The sequence below is a fragment of the Delphinus delphis genome, chromosome 11 (assembly GCF_949987515.2).
Source record: "Delphinus delphis chromosome 11, mDelDel1.2, whole genome shotgun sequence".
NCBI lineage: Eukaryota > Metazoa > Chordata > Mammalia > Artiodactyla > Delphinidae > Delphinus > Delphinus delphis.
The window spans coordinates 7,899,550-7,917,618 of NC_082693.1; the positions used below are offsets into that span (position 1 = coordinate 7,899,550).

The following is an 18,069-nucleotide window of genomic DNA, read 5'->3' on the forward strand; positions in this document are numbered from 1 at the left end:
AACCTAGGTTACTCTGGCTTAAAAACCTTAGAGGAGGAGGGCTTCCCTGGTGGCGCAGTGGTTGAGAGCCCACCTGCCGATGCAGGGGACGCAGGTTCGTGCCCCGGTCCGGGAAGATCCCACATGCCGCGGAGCGGCTGGGCCCGTGAGCCATGGCCGCTGAGCCTGCGCGTCCGGAGCCTGTGCTCTGCAACGGGAGAGGCCGCAACAGTGAGAGGCCTGCGCACCACAAAACAAAACAAAACAAAACCTTAGAGGCGCTTCATTATCCTTAGGATACGGTCGGAACTTCTCAGTTCCCTCTCTCATCACCAGTGCTCTAACCCACCCACCCCGACACATTCTGCATCTTGCTTTCTGACACACCGAATCATTTACAGTTCTGCAGAAGCTTCAAGCTCTCTAAGCTGCTGTACATGCTACGTTCCATTTACAACACCTCCACCAGAATCTTTAATTTACCAATTCAACATAACCTTTATGTTCATCTGTCTAATTTCTATTCATCCTTTCCAACCCAGCTTTGGCTTGTTTTCCTGAGTGTCTCCACTACAATGTGGGCTTCTTGTGGGCAGATGCTTTGTTCACTGTTGCATGCCCGAGGCCAAACCCAGGAACTCATATTCGTACATCAGAGAGATGTGTTGCCCGTGTATGGGAGAGACTGTATTTCCTAAAACTGAACACAAGAGGGCAACGAATCACTTCTCCAGACCTGTTTTGAAGTTTGGCGGCCCTTCCCTGCACCTCATTTACTATTCCAACTGATGACATAGTTCATGGAGCACAACTCTTGAGCTGTGCCCGACAGGGTGAAAGATTCTTAATGACTCAGAACTGTACTGCATTGATATTCTGGCTGCCTTTTCAGTGCCAGGGACTTCACTTACCTACCGGTAATTAAAAAAGATGAATCATTCCCAAGTCGTCCATTCAAGGAATCGAGAATCTAGTGGGAAAGAGAAGTGAACTGAACTTCCTTTATTCCCTGACATATGAAGAAACAAGTGACATATGAAGAAACAACCGGTTTTTTCAGTATCATTGGCTTCTTAAGATGGTAGAAGGGTGGGCTTCCCTGGTGGCGCAGTGGTTGAGAGTCCGCCTGCCGATGCAGGGGACGCGGGTTCGTGCCCCGGTCCGGGAAGATCCCACATGCCGCGGAGCGGCTGCGCCCGAGAGCCATGGCTGCCGAGCCTGCGCGTCCGGAGCCTGCGCGTCCGGAGCCCGTGCTCCGCAACGAGAGAGGCCACAACAGTGAGAGGCCCAAAAGATGGTAGAAGGGTTAACTACTGGGTGTAAATAAGACAGAAACTTAGATTCTCCTAAGTGACAATTTTGAAAAACATGCACGACCAATCCAGCTAATTCAACCCCAGGTAATTGTAGGATGGCGGGAGAAGCTTGCCCTGTCCTAAGCCCATCTCTGCGGCCACCCTACCCCCTTACCAATTTTAAATAGACTTCTCTTTCTGGAGCAGTTTTTATGTTCACAGCAAAATTGAGTGGAAAGTACAGAGAATTCCCTTATACTCCTTGTCCCACATACCTACATCCTTCCCCACTCTCAGCATCCTGTACCGAGAGGTCCATTGTTATGAGTCAGTCAGGGTTCACTCTTGCTGTTGTGCAGTCTATGGGTTTTGACAACTGTGTGATAACATGTGTCCACCATTATAGTCTCATACAGAGCAGTTTCACTGCCCTCAAAAGGACTCTGTGCTCTGCCTATTCATTCCTCCTTCCCCTCTAATCCCTGACAACAACTGACCTTTTTACTGCCCCGTAGTTTTATCTTTTTCCAAAATACATGCGGTCGGAATCATACAGTATGTGATTTTTTTCAGATGGGCTTCTTTCGCTTAGCAGTAATGCATTTAAGTTTCCTCCATGCCTTTTCATGGCTTGGTAGTTAGTTCATTTCTTTTTAGGGCTGAACAACAGTTATGTATTCACCTACCGAAGAACATCTTGATTGTTTCTGTTGGGGCTATTACAAAGCTGTGATAAGCCTCCGTGTGCAGTTTTTGGTATTTCCTTTGGGTAAATACCAAGGAGCACAATTGGTAGATCATATGGTAAGGGTATGTTTAGTTCTATAGGAAACCCTAAACTGTCTTCCGAAGCGGTCATACCATTTTGGACTCTCAGCAATGAATGAGAGTTCCTCGCTGTTGTTTCATGTTATCAGGATTCTGGATTTTAGCCATTTTAATAGGCATGTAGTGATATCTCCTTGTTTTAAATTCTTATCCCTCTAATGACATAAGATGTGGAGCGTTTTTTTCGTATGTTTATTTGGCACCTTATATTTTTGTTGGTGAAGTGTACGTTTCAGGTCTTCTGCCCGTTTAAAAGTCAGGTTGTTTATTTTCTTATTGTTAAGTTTTAAGAGTTGTTTGTATAGTTTGGATAACCGGTCTTTATCAGATACGTATTTTGCAAATGTTTTCTTCCGGTCTGTGGCTTGCGTTCTTATTCTCTTGACACGGTGTTTTGCTGAGCAGAAGTTTGGAATTTTAATGAAGTTCAGCTTATTAATGACGTAGTGACTTTGTATTTAAAAAGTTGTCACCATACCCAAGGTCATCCATGTTATCTTTCAGAAATTTTATATCTTTTCATTTTACATTAGGTCTATGACACATTTTGAGCTAATTTTTTTTGAGAAGGGCATAAGGTCTGTGTCTAGGTTCTTTTTTTTAATTTTTGCATGTGGATGTCCAACTTCTTGCATGTTTCTTGTTTAGTATGTGCATGCAGTGACAAATTTGCCTCTACACACTGCTTTTGCTGCTTCCTACAAATTTTGATAAATTGTACTTTCATTTCCCGCTGACTTTTAAAAAGTTAATGTGATGTAGTGTGACATGCATATATAAATACATAAAATAGCAGTGTTCAACACGTTAAAGATGAATTGAGGCATGTTAAATATACCGAGTTTGAGCAAAAATTGATGTGAACCTGGTAGCGCCAAACTGGAAGTGGTTAGGTGTGCTCCACCAACAGGATCTTGGAGTGAGACTTGTAGACAAAAGGCACAAGCAGAGCAAGAGAATTATTGCTTGACTATAGCTTAAGGCCTCTTGGGCTACCCTTAGGTTTCAATATTGCAACCCTGAGGTATTTTCAGGCTTAGATTTTGGTTTGCTTATATAGGCCACCTTGGAATTAGAGCCACCTCAGTCTAATGGCCCCCTGCTTAATGAATTTAATGATTTCTCTCTTCTGACCATCATCTTGAATGTGATTCACCAAAAATTTGGTATTAGCGGCACTCTCAGTCACCATCAGAGTTAAGTTGCTCTTGTCTCATTGTGAAACTGATTATGATGTCAGGTTCATAGAAGAATTTGTTTTTGGGGACTTCCCTGGCAGCCTAGTGGTTAGGACTCCAAGCTCTCACCGCCGAGGGCCTGGGTTCAATCCCTGGTGGGGGAACTAAGATCCCACAAGCCGCACAGCCCAAAAAATTTTTTTTTGTTTTTGTTACTCATCTTGTTTCTGTTCTGCAAGCACAGCGAGACCATCTGATGTACTGCTGATGGCTGTGAATATGCATTTAAGACCTTTGGGACAACACAGTGCACCAAGGAAACAACCATGATTAGGAGGGTAATACCAAGAGTGAAGTATATTCCTTGATCAGGACCTCCCATGAACCAAACCAGTTGTTCTCAAATAAATCAGAGAATGTACCTGAAGGGTCATCAACCCCTGGCTATTAATTAATAGCCAAGTGGCTACTTATTAATCTCTTGTATTTGGTACAATACCAGTTGCGTTGATCCAGCTGCCACAGGAGACATTCTGCTATGGTGCACATTTCTCCTTGTTCAGCGGATGAGTAAAGTCAAGCAGTTCTATTATCTAAAACCATCCTAGCAAGAAAGTCTAGGGACTCTTGTTGTGCAACTCTGGCCTTAGTGATAGATTCAGAGATGATTGCCAGAGTTAAAGGCCTTCCAGGAAGTGACCTTCCTTATTCACCTGGAAAGGCTGCAGGAATCCTGCAAACAGGGTAGCAGGCCAGTTTTTCCCAAGGGCCTTTATTGACTCCACAGAGTCAACCTTAGTTTTACTCTGGGCTTTAAATTGCTTCTAGAGCTGCACTTCTGTTCCTGTAAGGACTCAATTTATAAGACAAGTACAGTTGTTTTTAATTCCACAAAGAGTAGTGTTGCAACCTGATCGAGATCAAGAGGCTGACCCACCCACCCAAATACATTATCTTCAATGAGTTTCTTCATATTAGGGAGATTTCCAACGAAGAGGGAAAGATTCCCATGTTCTAGATTTAGAGCCATGTGTCTTTGGAATATTTTCATAAATGCTTCCACAATGACCTCAGAATGTTTTTCTTTCCCTCTGGGTACATAGTTTCATTTTAGCTTAGGAGAGAACGCCTTAAAAAAAGGTTTTGAAATCAGCTTCCAATGAGGACAACTTCTGACCACAGGCGTATTTTTAAAAATATATATCCTCCCTCTCCCCCCCGCCCCCCAATATCTTGTCAGGTTTCAGCTGGGACAAACAGTAAATGCCTGGTAGTTTTGACCAATCCCATGGATGCAAGAGGTGTCTCCAAAGAGGGTACAAAAGATACTACCTTCCTCAAATCCGGAGCCACTTCCAAAAATAGCCCAAAGAGAGAGTTAGCAACAATCAGTAGAGCCCTAGCCACAAACAGAATACAGCCCACGTTTCTGTCCGGCTGTATTTTTGTGCCCCCAACCTGAGGGCTGAGGTTCCCGCATATGCACGTAAGAACCAACAGCCTGAGTGCCCCAGGCAGGCAGAGAGCCAAGCCATGACCTCAGGACACAAGTTGAGACAAGAGAAGGATAACAAGTGGGTACCCCAAAATCAAATTCAAACCCTGAACTTGGTAAGGAAGGGACAACTGAAACTTTACCTTCCTCTCTTGAGCAGGCGCCACAGACAGAGATCTGGGAGCGTTGACTTTTTAAGAACTCTTGCCCTTGGCTCACTTCTGCCAGTTTCCCTGAGATCCTGTCTGCAGGAGAGAGCAGGGTGTCCCAGCAGGTCTCTTCTTTAAAATATGTATTTATTTACTTTTGGCTACATTGGGTCTTCGTTGCTGCTTGTGGGCTTTCTCTAGTTGCGGAGAGCGGGGGTTACTCTTTGTTGCGGTGCACAGTATTCTCACTGCGGTGGCTTCTCTTGTTGTGGAGCACAGGCTGTAGGTGCACGGGCTTCAGTAGTTGTGGCACACAGGCTTAGTTGCTCCGTGGCATGTGGGATCTTCCCAGACCAGGGCTCGAACCCGTGTCCCCTGCATTGGCAGGCAGATTCTTAACCGCTGCACCACCAGGGAACTCCCCCCAGCAGCTCTTATTCTGGTAACTAGAAACCGTAGAGGAGGAAAAATTATTTTCTTTCTACTCTTTATAGTGAGAGAAGTGCCCTGTTCTCTAGGGCACCTCTTGACTGGATTTAGGTTAAAAGTTCCCCACTGTGTCCACTGTAATTCAAGATCATCTGTGGTGAGATTAATATACTTGTTCAGTCTTAAAATTTTACTCACCTGAAGCCTCACACTGGACCTAGTCCAGTTTAGGTCAGACCCAGTCCAATCCCCGACCCAGTCCGGTTTTTAAGTTGGACTCTGGCTGGTTTCCGGACCCAGTCTGGAAAAACTCAGATAAAGTCTGACAGCTCATAACACGAGGATCCAAGAGGGACTTGGACACAGAGAAGCAGACACAGAGAAGCAGTGAGTTAAAGGGGCTACATGGATACGTCCACCTGGTTCCTCATTTCTCCTGGGAGGGGTCCCTGGGGGGCTCCTTTGGTTCCTTCTTCTGACAACAGAACAGTTGAAAAGAGGCATATTAAAACTTTAAGAGTTTATGTGAACTAAAATCAGTTCTAATTGGGCAGCTTTCCACCGATGGGAGCTGGGGAGAGACTTTCATAGGGAAAGGGGAGAAACAAGGAAATTACTGATGGGATGTAGCTTAAAGCCTATTCAGTGGCCATTCAGTCTAATGGCCCCCTGGTTTAGTTAACCGAACAGCATTTATTAAGATTTAGGGAGGGCTCCATGAAAAAATTGTGAGGAAATCAGTGATTATCAAACTTTAGTGCATCAAAATAAACCAATGTATATCATCACAATGAAGATTCTTCAGCTTCCTCTGAGGGATTTCAGTTTGGTATGATTGTGAGGTAGAGATAAGGATCTGCAAACACCTCCAGGTGTTCTTACTAAAGGTGGGTCTTCTTACTTCTCACCAGTATTTCTCAAACTTGAGCGTGAGTCAGAATCCTCTGAGAATAGGATTGCCAGATAAAATGTGGGATGGTCAAATAAATTTGAATTTCACATTTTTAATATATCTCAAAAATTGGGACATCATCTGTTGTTTTAACTAAAATTCAAATGTGGTTTCTTTCCAAGTGTCACTAAATCCTTCAAAATAGCAATTTAAATTTTCCTTGTGGCAGATATTTGTGATTGTTGTCTGTTTTGTCTTTTTCAGAAATTTCAAATGATGCAATCTCATCAGGAGATTATTCTCTTTATCTCTGATTCACCTATTGACCTCTTTATAAGAATCTTCTGTCCTACTTCTACGGTCACCTTGGTAATGTAGTGGGTAACAAAAAGCTCAATAAACTGTTATACCAAATCTTTCATTCTTTTATCTTTTTTCTTAGTTTTTCCCTTTACTTTCACACCTCCGTTTTGTCTCTCCACTGCTTTCCCCTCCTAAATCTGTTTCTCTGCTTTTGTTCAAGTTGTCTTCGTTGAAATGTCTCCCGGGGCTTTCTCTCTCCTTTCCTTTTCTTTCTTTCTGTTTTCTTTCTCCTCTTTTTCCTTCTCCTGAAGCCTTCCATGGCAAAATTAAAATCTGTAGAAACAAGTTAGCGCACTAGGGACCAGGCCACAGTATCGTGTTCCAGAAGGAGATTCTGTTCTGACAGTCCTTTTGCAAGAGCAAATTCCCAGTCAGGGGAAAAGAGAGCTTCAAGAAACAATTGCTTTGCCCGAGGATCTGTTGGGAGAGTGATGGATGGCACTGCACTGAGAACTGCCGGAAAAGGAGGGGAGACATTGCCAGGCAGCGTGAGGGGAGGAGGTGGCTGGGAGAAAGAGCCAGTCAGGAAGAGCTAGGAAAGGGGCGGAGAATGTGCTGCCTGTATATGCTGCCTGCAAGACCTTTCTGCAGATGTTGTGTCTTTGTGAGCTGACTGCAGAGGCCATGTGCGTGCAGACTATGTGAATGTATGCGTTGCTTATTTCAGATCGTGGGTCTATGGGAACCGCTGACTGCAAGAAACAGGAATGTATTGTTGAAAGGATTTTGCAGTCAGAGTGCTTGTTTGTGGTTGTGTGGTATGTGTGACTGACTTTTTGCCAAATGCGCTGTTCTGATGCCAGCTCTGAGAGTTGAGTGGAAGTCTGGCCGACTAAGCTAAGACACAACAAAGTCAGAAGGAAATATGGGGGCAACCTGAGATGGAAATAGAGAAGCTGTTGCAAGAAGAGGAAAAAAAAAAAAGACTTGGAGAAAGGGGAAATGAATGAGAAAACAGAAAATAAGCGATAAAAATTCCTTCCTTAGAAAAGGAAGAAATTTGAAAGGAAGAGAAAGAAAAGCAACATTCTTCCAGATGCAGGCACTATATATATATATATATATATATATATATATATATATATATATATCTCCCTACTTCTTCTGGTGCCTTGGTGAGATATTTCCTAGCTTTTCTCCCTTATTTCTTTCTAGACACAGTTCATCGTGGCATATTTATTACACGTATATTTTGCTTACACCAGGGGATATTTTAAAACTTAACAGTTATCCAGAAAGAAACATTAGTAGCTCTTAAATGAGAAAGGATTTTTGGGTGCTGTTGTTAGACAGGAGCGCTATTGGACATAATGGAAAGACACTCAGTTTTGATCAGAGATTAATTGAATTTTAATTCTTTAAAATGTTTAAGTGATTAAAACAGTACGTGAAATGCATGACATTTCAAAAGCAGGGGTGTTGAAATACAGTTTCCACATTCCAAAGGTGGTTATTGTTACTACTATGATTATTAACAATTTAACAGGCACTACCTACACCTGCAATGAGATATTTAAATTAGTCACGAGAACTTCTAGATCTCGACTGACCGATAAACACAGAGGCAGCATAACTTTGAACTTGGATGTGGACTGGGGAGGGAAGTCCTAGTTGGGACCATCCCAGTTTCGCTTTGTTGCAAACACACTACTTATTTTGGATGGTTTCAAATTGCAACCATTATGGTGTCTTCCTCAGCTCTTTGCTTGCTTCATTTTTAAAACCTTAGAAGTTATTATAATTGTATTTCCAGTATACTAATTTTGCTCCATGCACTAATATGTTTTTTGGTTCATTCAGCCGTCTTTTCCTCCCTTTCCACTATTTTTTTCATCTGCCTCTCTCCTTTTTTTTTCTTCTTTCCCATCACGTTTCCCTGGTTTTGATTAAAATTCACTTCACTTCTCTCCTCACCACTCTCTCCTTTATGGAAATTATTCCTTTTCAGGCTTGTCTTTTTCCTCATTCCCTTCTCTGGTGTCTTTGTCTCCAGCAGAGGGGTCTGATGTTGATATGAGGTAGGGAATGAGGCCTGGGAGAAAGCAGCCTGGGAAGAGGGAAGAGGGCGGAGGAAGCGGTGCTTCAGCTGTTTCTGCCATTAGCCTATAAAAGGCTGCCTTAAGTATGCCTCTGTAAATTCCTCCCCTCCCATCCCCACAGTCCCCCCTGCAAAGGGTCTCTCCACTTCCCCACCTTAAATCCCACCTCCCCTACCCCCCACCCCACTACTTGGGTGACATCACTCTTTCCCAGCTGTGACTGCCAGGGACACTGACCTACTTTTGCCCTCTCGGTCAGGCACTAAACCCTGGTTTGTCTTTTAAATGCTGACTTTCTGCTAAACCCTTTTTGCCCCAACATATCAGTGGGTCCCTCTTTGAAGCGCCAAACATTTCAGTTCCCCACAAAAATAGCAGTTTTTATTTTTAGTAACGGAAGTTGGAGAAAAAGCTTAATGATAAAAAGCTTCTACGACTTTAGCAAATCCATCTATGACTTAGTGGATTTGTTCTTCGTTGATTACGATGGAATCTATATGTATTTGGAGAATAATATTAGTAATAATTTTTTGGTTGACTCTTTATATGTATGGTTGAGGAATGGACTACGAGATCCTTTGTGACAAATTCCAAATATATATATATTCCATATATATATATATATATATAACCATTATTTATCCAATGTTTGTATATGATGTTAGAGATATAAGCCAAAATAGCAGGTATCAATATCCAAATAAAACTTTACATACTAAGTAGTGGGAAGAAATGGCCGACAAAATCAATTGTGTAGCCTTTGAGGGATTATAAAGAGTTGGTTAAGGTATGTACTTTGATGCTTGGATTCAAATCACGGTTTTGGCACTTGCTAGCTGTGTGAGTTTGAAAAAGTTACTCAACGTCTCTGTTCCTCAGTTTGCTCATTTGTAAAAAGGAGATAACTCAAGCGCAGTAGGGTTATTAGGAGGATTAAACATGTTCTAAGACATATTAGGTTTATTATGAGACTGGGGACAGATATAGAACTATATGCGTTTCAAATATTTCTATGGCAATTTCCTCATTCACCATTTATTTACTAAGCAAGCCAGTGTTATAGATCCTCTATCTTGGTCTCCGTTGTCTGCCCTAGTTGTCCAGAAAAGTTTTGGGAAAGTAGCCAGAAGGTTTGGAAATTGGATATTTCGAGAGATTTGCCTAGTAATTCCACCGTGTCACTCGTTGTTTTCTTTCTCTTCACTGTCTCCTCATGCTGCTAGGATGAATCCCAAACTGAAAGGCACTGAGAGAGAGAGACCAAAAAATCAAGGAAACAGTTAGTTTGGGGGAGTCAGGTCGAGTCGATGGAAGAAGGGTTAAATAGAAGAGCAAGGAAGATGAAACAAATCTAGCTTGATGATCAAAATGGGTTTGTAACCCAAGAGAGCAAAAATGATTTAGAAACAAAATGTAGAAACAGAGTAGATAAGGATTTGGACACAACAGATATAAATTGTTCTGTTTCTTTGCATCAAGGATAAATACATGAACTTAGATTAATGAACCGAACTCCCTAGTCTAACTTTTTCGATGTGCAAAAGATAGCAAACTGGACCAGGACAGTCACGATGGTGGCAGATCAGTAGGATGATCCCAGAACGCATTCATTCATTCATCCATTCAATCTGTAAATCATTCAAGGTGCTGTTGGTGACATAGGTGTGTGGCGGATCCTACAGCCCATGCGTGGTTTGATACCATCATTTCTATGGTTGAAATGTCAACAAATTCAATCCGGTGTCTCCCTGCACCTAGTGGAGGGTTCTTGTTTTCTTTTTTCCCCTATTATTTGAGGCTTCCTCTATTCTTTAAAAGAGAACATGCTGCTGCCTTTCCACCTTTGCTTAGTCCATTCTCTCTTCTTCTGTTCTAACCAGACTGAGATACTTTTATGATACTCCTGTGGATAGGGAATCAGGAGACTCGGAATTGCCACCAATGATTTTATCTCATTGCATTGATTTTCCCTTCTGTCAGAAGAGACTAACAATATTTACTCAACATTTCGAGGTTGCTTGAGGCTTACATCGAGTTTATAAATGCTGAGTGCTTTAAATTAAGAACATTTTACAAATGGTTATCTCTTTAAGACACTATTCTCAAGCTGTCATGTATCTAAGATTCAACTTGGTAAGCTTGTTAAATTTGCAGACTATTGGCTGATTCCATAAGTTTTTTGTTTGGCTCAAAAAATGCAGATACCTGGGCTCATTCAGAAGGTCGGGGTGAAGGCCAAGGAATCTGCATTTTAAACATCCTGGTTTATTCCTGTGTAATAGAGAAAAAGAAATAGTAGCCAGATACAATTAAAGGAAGGGGAAAAACCTACATCACCTCTCTTTCTAAGGGGAAAAACCTACATCACCTCTCTAAGTCATTTTTTTCCTTTACACTTTTTCTTTCTCTGATGCAGCCAATCTGTACCGTCTTTCCTCCCTTTCCCCACCCCATCCTCCTTTGTGTCTGGCATCTGTATTTTCTTAGCATAGTTAGAGAGGCGCTCAGCTTACTGTGCACAAATGGAGTGGAGGGAAAGGAGGAGGGATGTGGGTGGAGAAAGGCTAGATCAGGGTTTAGCTATTCTAACTGAAGACTGTTGCCGCCAGGCTGGTTCTAGCCGGCTGGCTCTGGGAGAGGAAGCACAGGGAGAGCTACATCTCCTGCAGCTGCTTCTACTGTTCCTTATTTGCTAGTGTACGTTCTGATATAGGACACCCACTACCTTTTCTCCACCCACAGGAATCACATTAGATACCCAGTGATGTACACTATTTTAGGTACTGAGAATAATTCTGGATTCATTCCTGTTTACAGTTTTTCTCTTCACTACTTTAGGCCTTAGTTTTGATCAAACCCCAGCTTGTTTGTTTGTCTTTAACCCCAGGAGAGAAAGATTTGCACCAGATGGTGTCTATGGGGTACTTAAAGTTTTTGCTTGACCCGAAGTCTAGATAATAAGTGAGTTATGCTTTCTGGCTGATATAGATATACATGGATAATTCCAGCACCTCTTGTCTAATCCTCGGTCCCTTCAGCTTGGGTGAACATCAGTCTTGTGTAATAATAGCTAATATTTATTGCACGCTTCATATGTAGTGCATTATATTTAAGTTACCTCATTAATCCTTATAGTTCAGTGAAATAGTTAATCTTCATTTTGTTGATGAGAAAACTGAGGCTGATAGAGGCAACAATCCCATGACACCAGCAAATAAAGCTGGGATTTCAAATCAGATAAATCAGATTTATCTGACTCCAGAGATGTGAGGTTACTTATAATATGTCTTCTCAAGGGATTCAACCCACCCCCTCCTGAACAGTATCAATTTATGGGTTAAAAATGAGTGGTGCATGATTAAACCAAGATAAGTTACATTGCCACCAAAAGGAGATGTGAGTCCATACCTGACCAGACATAACTACCGTGAAAACATAAAGATTATGGTTGAATCTAAGAAACTGAGCCTTTCCGGAAATGCTAAAAACAATTTCTGCTCCCTCATTACTTCATACAAAAATAGGAAGTATGAATTTGATCATTATTCATGTAAAGATTGTCTTATAGAGTGACATATCATTGGCTTTGGTTTTAAAAATATACTTCTGGGTTTGTTTTTAAAAATATACTTCTGGGTTTATTTCCCTGACTAGATTAAGTGAAAAGCAAAGTTGTTGTGTGTGTTATGAATTTCTTAGGCTGTGTCTGGCACATAGTGACAGTATATTGAATGACAGCATTTTTTTTTTTTTTTTTTTTTGCCTCTCATTGTCTTGGCCTCTCCCGTTGCGGAGCACAGGCTCCGGATGCGCAGGCTCAGCGGCCATGGCTCATGGGCCCAGCCGCTCCGCGGCCTGTGAGATCTTCCTGGACCAGGGCACGAACCCGTGTACTCTGCATCGGCAGGCAGACTCTCAACCACTGCGCCACCAGGGAAGCCCTGAACGACAGCATTTTTCTTAACAGACAAGTGGCCTGTTAGTTAATAGTCTCATACTCCCTATCCACAGTTTCACCTGTGCAACCTGGTTTTCTTGGGCAGTGCATGGTTATTGTGAATTGGGATCCTCTGCTGGGCATGCCTGCGACCTTTTCTCTGTGCCAATTTCCCTATGTATTTTGCGTCAGATTCTCATTGTGTTCATATCTCTGTGATCAAGCTTTCTTTGATCACAAAATGATTCTCCTCTTTTCCTCTTTAGATTGAAGGGAAGTACTTCATGTTCCAGGAGATAATATCAGAGTGGAGTAAATAGCAACATTTTAGTTCTGTAGACTTTTACCCCCTTTCTTCTGAAGGTAGTATATCATATAACACTTCTGTACCTCTAAACGTATCTTTCGTGAAAATAGTTCACCATCCTAGGTTACTCTGTGTCAAAACATGCAGTAAACACTTAGTTAACACCCTAACTACATTTCTCAGTTATGGTACTCTCAAGTCCCCCTGAGGTAAATCAGCAAAAAAAAAAGCAGACCCTAAAGATTGGGAAAGGAAAGCTGAAAAGAATTTGTTGGCTGAGGGGACTGAGAAGGGGTTGTGATCTGCAAGAAGACAAACGTGTTAGGACATACTCTCTAACATCTGGGATATCTGGTGTAATAAATGACTAAGGTTATTTGGAAATGAATCTTCCATATAAAGTATGGTTTATCACAGGATATTGAATACAGTTCGTTGTGCAATACAGTAGGACCTTGTTGTTTGGATATTCTGTTATATAGAATGCACCTGCTAATCCCAAACTCCCACTCCATCCCTCCCCCAAACCCCCTCCCTGAAGTCTGTTCTCTGTCTGTGAGTCTGTTTCTGTTCTGTAGATAAGTTAGTTCATTTGTGTCGTATTTTAGATTCCACATAGGACATCACTTGCTATTTGTCTTGCTCTGTCTGGCTTTATGGATAATCTCTAGGGCCATCCATGTTGCTACAAACAGCATCGTGTCATTCTTTTTTATGGCTGAGTAATATTCCATTGTATATACATACCACATCTTTACCCATTCATTTGTGGATGGATATTTAGGTTGTTTCCGACCTATTCATATTCTTACCCTCCTTTGTGGAGGAGTTTTTCAACCTTCCTCACTAGAGGGAAATTATCAGCAACATCTTAAAAAATCTTCTACCCCTTCTCAGCCATACTGAGAAGAAACACCCTAAAGTGTAAATGAAAAAAAGTGTAAAACATTCGTTTTACACAGTTTGGAAATTTACAAAATGCTCGTAAGTCTATTATCACATTTCATTCACACAGCAACCTTGGGATATACTCTTTTCATAACAAAGGATCAGAGTTAGTTAAGTAACTAGGTTAATTAACAAGTGACAAGGTTTACACTGGTTTCTAAGCGGCAGAGCTGGCTGTACCACGGTGCCCCGCCTGTATCTTAAAATCTGCCTAAAGCCTGGAGAATACATGATGTTTAAAAATTGGCCTCACTACATACAGAGGCATTGTCCTTACTCTGTACAGGGACAAGGACCTTATGGGTGTTTACGGTCTTTGTCCCCCAAACCTTTGCCTCCGGAGGGAAGACTACGGTTTGAGGGTACTCGAGGGGGAGGCGGTCCTCAGGGCGGCGCGGGAGGTGGGCGGGGACGGGCGGGAGGCGCGGAGGCGCGGACACGCACTCCGCACACTGCGCCTGGGAGACTCGGTGGGCTCGCGTCAGGGTTCAGAGTGTGGGTGAATGGGGCTGGAAGAGGGACGGTGAGGGCGGGGAGGGTGTACAAAGGAAGGGATTCACCACGCGGTTTCGAGTTGGGAACAAACCTCGCCCCTCCACCCGTTTCCCTTTCTCAGTGAGGACGGTTTGGGGGCGGGTGGGGAAAGCGCGTCCTCGAAGCGCTCTCGCGCTCCCCTTTTCCTTCTCGCGCGCGCCCCCATCGCCTCTCCTCGACCCCAGAGGCCGCGAGGGTTGCGTGCGGAGACGGGACGCCTGGGGGTCGGGTCCCGACGCAGGTGTCAGATCCGCTTGGCCAGGTTTGGCCGGCTGGCTGGCCCGGCCCTTCGCTCGGCCGGCCCTCGCAGCGCCGCCGCGCCTGGAGGGCGGGGCCGGGGCGCGCACGGGTTCTCGGCGCGCACGGGTCCTCGGCGCGCGGGCGGACGGCGCGCTTCGCCTAGGTCTGGGGGAGCGCGGGGCGGTCTCCGCCGGCGTCGCGCGCGCTGTGTGAGAGCGGGGTCGCGCGCGCGCACGCCAGGCGAGTGAGGGAGTGTGAGGGAGTGAGGAGCAGGCGGGTGTGCGTGGGTGTGGGTGTGGGGGGGGTGAGTGTGAGTGTGTGTGTAGGTGTGTGTGGGGGTGTGTGGGGTGAGGGAGAGCCAGACCGACCGCGCGGCTGTGAGAAAGGGGGCGAGTGGGCGAGGGCGCCGGGCCAGGCTGTGGGAGCCGTGGCGGCGGCGGCGGAGAAAGGAGGCGGCTCCCGGCCTCCCGACCCCATCCCCCTCCTCTCCTCGGACTTACTGCCCGCCCGCGCCGCCCTCGGAGGCCCCAGCCGGGCGCCGCCGGCCGAGAGCCAGGGAGGAGTCGCCCCAGCCAGGTGAGCGGGACCCTCGCGTTCCCTCCGCGGGGGTCGTGGCGAGAGGCGGAGGCGCGCCCGACCCCCGCCGCCCGTGGCGGCCGAGTTGGGCGGAACGGGCTCCAGACGAGCGGGGCCGGGCCCGGGAGAGGACGGGGCCGTGCGCTGCTGGGGCCCGGGGCTTGGGGAGGCCGGTGGTCGCCTCAGAGCCGGGGACGGCGGGGCGCTCGGCGGACCCTGGGCTGGGATTCTGCTCCGGGAGGGGCTGAGGATGCCGGTGGGTGCGGGAGGCTGGAGGGAGGCGGCGGCCTCGGGCGGGGTGCAGTGTGGTCTCCCCTCGGCGAGGGGGTGTGGTGACCCTGGGGATGCGCGTCGGAGCCACACACGCGTGGCGCAAACCTGTCTTCGGCAGCGTGGTGATCTCTGCCTCCACTGCTGCCATCAGACAGATTCCTGTGGAGTGTGACCGAGGCGGGAGGGGCTGGTATTGGTCCCGCAGTTATTCTGTTTTAATTCCACGCTTTTCTCCTTACGTGTACATTTTTAGAAGAGTGACAGCCATTCCTCTTTTTCTTTTGAAAGCCCTCTGAATAAGATGGGTGACAGTAATTGCTTGTCTCGTTTGATTTTTTTTAACAGCATTTGAACGTGATGCAGATCTTCCCCCCCCCCCCGCAATAAATCCCAAGTAGTTAGGGGATAATTACTTCAGATTTGCCTTACTAATTTTTCCTTATCGCTGATAGCAGATTTGTCATCCCCTGTATTTTCTCCCATTTGTGTTTACGGATAGAGATGGGGCGTTAATTCTCTTCTGTGAGTGGGATTATTATAGTAACCGTGTTGAATGTAACCTCGATGTAAATTCTTTGCTTGTGCCGTTTTCTTATTAATTACAGGAATTGTTCCCACATATTTGTGGAGTTGGGTTAAATTTGAAGTCTGTATTGAAACTGCATGGGCAGCCTAATATGGAAGGTTTTCCTTTTGTGGGCTTGATATTTTGATTATATTTATGGATGATTTAATTTTTAACTGTAACCATTAAAATGTAAATGTTATTTATTTTAGATCTCATTTCATAGCATCGGATAGTTGTAAGGTCTTTTTAAAAAGAAAAAAACGATTTCTTTAACAATTGACTGTCCAAATACTTTAACATAGTCACTTGAAATAAAACACTCTGAAATTTTAGTCATGGAGAGTCACCGTAACTTCTGGAATGAAAAGCTCTAATATAGTCGTAATATAGTTAGATTTCTTTTATAATGGTTACTGGATTTAGTTAGTGTGTCAAAGGGGAGGAGGCCTATTTTGTTTTGACCTAATCTTTTGTTTATTCCAGTCTATCTTGGTTAGGTATTAGTTTCCTTCCTTCATGTCATAGACTTAGTTGTTAGTTTGGCAACATGGCTGTTGATGTTTTTCTCTTTCTCCGTCTCCCTTGTTTTCTCTCTTGTCTTCTCTTACCCCCACCAGGTGCTGGAGTCTGCTTGTCAGGCAGGGAGGCAGTCTGTGTGATCCTGAAAACAGAGCCAAGAAGGGGAGCAGCAAATTGAGTCACATTCAGCCCTCTACTCAGTGAAGAGCCACTTTTCTCTTCCTGCCTTTCTCCCTGTAGGGGGTAAGGAGCTGTATATCTAACCTTCAGACTTTTGGCTATGAGCTAAAATTCCACTTATCTTAGTTCTAGTTGGATAGCTTTAATTTTTTTTCATGTTTCCTATTGAATATGATAACATCTGGGGGTGCAGGGGAGAGTGACAAGAAGAAATTACCCTTTTTTTCTTTTCCCTTCTCATTCAGTCCCCTCTTCCTCACCTGAGGGAAATACCAGCAATATCTTGTAAATCTTCTACCACTTCTTAGCCATACTGTGAAGAAAGTTCTAAAATGAACATTCTGTTTTTCTCTAAACACCAACCAAACTTCATGCATTACATTGTTGGGGCACAGGATGAAACATACCTTTTAAATTATCTCCCAGTCCTTTCTTTCCCCAATTTGTATTCACATGGGGTTTGCTACTGGGGTAATTCACTCGACTGATCGATCTCTCAGATCCTCTCCCCTCCCAATGAGCTAAAAGACCGAGCACTGTGAATACTGGAATAGATTAGGGGAATGGACAGAGTAGAGTGAGTTGTTCCACACTTTGGGACATAGCTTTTATCATCTTCTTCTGGGGAGCAGGCATAGAGACCTAAACACAGAAAATGGGTGGAGGAAGAACTTCTGTACCCACAAACAGGCCATGAAGAGTGAGAAAACCAAACATAAAGTAAGGAGGGTGAGTTATTGTATGTTGCTTGCTGACAACTCTTTTTTGGGGGTGGATTTGTAGAGAGATTTTATGGCTGATTAGCTTACAAAGAATATTCTCTGCAAGTGGGATTAAGTCATAAGCATTTGAGAAAAGAGCCTTTAGAATTGTTATAGTTACGCTATTGAGGGGTGGGTAGGTAGTGATAAGAACAATGAAGAAAGTAGTATTTTTAGATGTTAGCTGTACTGGCATGTGCAGTTGTTTCAAGAGAGGTTGAATCGGGGAGATTAGGTACAGGTGTTGGGTAAATTGTCCTGCATTACTTGGGAATTTTCCTGCTTGTCATATTAAGTGTTGTGAAGAAATAATATAGTACCTCCAAAAATATCTGTAGATAATATATTTTAGATTTATGTGCCATATGTATCTGTGTAAATGTTTGGTTTGCAGAAAAGGACTGATTTTCTGGCTTCATGATAACTGATGCCATGGTGTCATTTTCAATGTTTTCTTTTCCACTGTTTTTTCCCTTTCAAAATTGGCTTGGAGGACAAAAGTCACAGAGCTAGCCAGATCTACTCCCTTAGAGCCTGGTCTGCACGGAACCCATCTGCTTATGTATCTTTTTCCCTCTC

At 44.1% G+C, this 18,069-nt stretch overlaps 1 protein-coding gene across 4 annotated transcripts in view; it reads left to right on the top strand.

Moving 5' to 3' along the window:
• Positions 1 to 15,104: 15,104 nt before the first annotated feature.
• The window catches only part of RIMKLB (ribosomal modification protein rimK like family member B), a 43,960-nt gene continuing 40,995 nt past the window's right edge, over positions 15,105 to 18,069 (top strand). For 3 of the 4 annotated variants that reach the window (XM_069541175.1, XM_069541176.1, XM_060024280.1), the window contains exon 1: positions 15,105 to 15,189. The gene's annotated coding sequence lies outside the window, so the exon portion shown is untranslated. Of the gene's footprint in view, positions 15,190 to 16,647; positions 16,793 to 18,069 lie in introns of all 4 variants that reach the window. The other variant, XM_060024279.1, reaches the window with a different exon arrangement.